The sequence below is a fragment of the Suricata suricatta genome, chromosome 7 (assembly GCF_006229205.1).
Source record: "Suricata suricatta isolate VVHF042 chromosome 7, meerkat_22Aug2017_6uvM2_HiC, whole genome shotgun sequence".
Taxonomy (NCBI): domain Eukaryota; kingdom Metazoa; phylum Chordata; class Mammalia; order Carnivora; family Herpestidae; genus Suricata; species Suricata suricatta.
Window position 1 is genome coordinate 1,235,404 of NC_043706.1, and position 1,394 is coordinate 1,236,797.

The window sequence follows — 1,394 nt, forward strand, 5'->3', positions numbered from 1 at the left end:
ATCTGCAAAAGCAGAAGGAGAAAATACGGACTCCAGAAAGAATAGAACCTCAAGGATACCTGAGTGAGTGCAAACTGGTGAGATCTGAAAACGGGCCAGCCTGGGAAGGACAGGGGAGGCAGGATCCCTAGCCCAACGCGGGGCAAGCGCGCGCAGAGCCCGAGAGACAAAGGGAAGAGACAGAGAGTCTGAACAGGCTCATAGTACAGTCTCTGGGGAAGAGGTACTGTCTCTGGGGAAGAGGTAAAGAACGTTTGGCTGCGCTTGGAGAGAGGGACCCACTCCATAGATAACTGCTGGGTAGCCGGAATCCCGAATCCGGGTGGTGCAAAAGAAGTTAACAGCTTCCAGCCCTAAGCCATCTCGGCGGTGGGGAAGCAGCGGCAGCAGCTGCAGTGGCGGCGGTGGCGCGGTAAGAAGCCACCCCAGCGGTTGTGCAGGGGTGCGCACTTTGAGAGGCGCCCGTGGCGGCGGCGCCGCAGTGAGAAGCGACTGCAGAAGCGGCCCCGGCGGCTGTGCCGGGGGTGCGCACATTGAGAGGCGCCCGCGGCGGCGGCTGCGCGGTGAGAAGCGACTGCAGAAGCGGCCCCGGCGGTTGTGCCTGAGGTGCGCACTTTGAGAGGCGCCCGTGGCAGCGGCGGCCCGGTGAGAAGCGACCGCAGAAGCGGCCCCGGCGGTTGTGCCGGGGGTGCGCACGTTGAGAGGCGCCCCCAGCGGCAGCGGCAGCGGGCCGCGGTACCTGAGAGGCTGCGGCAGAGGCACCCGGCAGAGGCTGCGCCAGGGGCGCTGGCACCTGAACTCGGTTTTGAGAACGGAACCACGCATCTCATTTCCACAGTGCATCTCGCTCCCTGCACTGGCTGTGCGAATCTCGAATCCGGGGTGCCCACCAGAAAAGATAGGGCCCACACCTTCGCGACCCCCAAGAGGGAGTCGGAGGTTGGTGGAGGCCTGGGCGCGTGCTGGGCTACAGGAGCTCCCAGCTCATTTCCAGCAGCGCACAGCGCCTTGAGCAACAGCTACCGGAAGCCGGAAGCCGAGAGAGTCTCAATTTTTTTTTTTCCTTTCTCCTTCCCCCATTGCAATCGTGATCCTGACTGGGGGTGGGGACTCCGCAGCTGGGTCTGTGTAGGTGCGCACTTCACCTACTGCTGCTCATTTTGCCTCAGGCAGGGGTAGCCAAAATCGCTGCCTGAGCCAAGACAAACTGATTCCTCCCCCTAAGAAGCCACACACCAAAACAAATATATTTCATCTGTGGTAGTGCAAATGTGCATGGACTGGAACTTTGAACCGAGGCGGGTCTGGAAAATACAACTCGGCTCAACTGCGGCCCAAGGAGATCGGACACATTAGAGTGGCCTACAGTGCCTAGCTCAGCGGAGCTTGGCGTG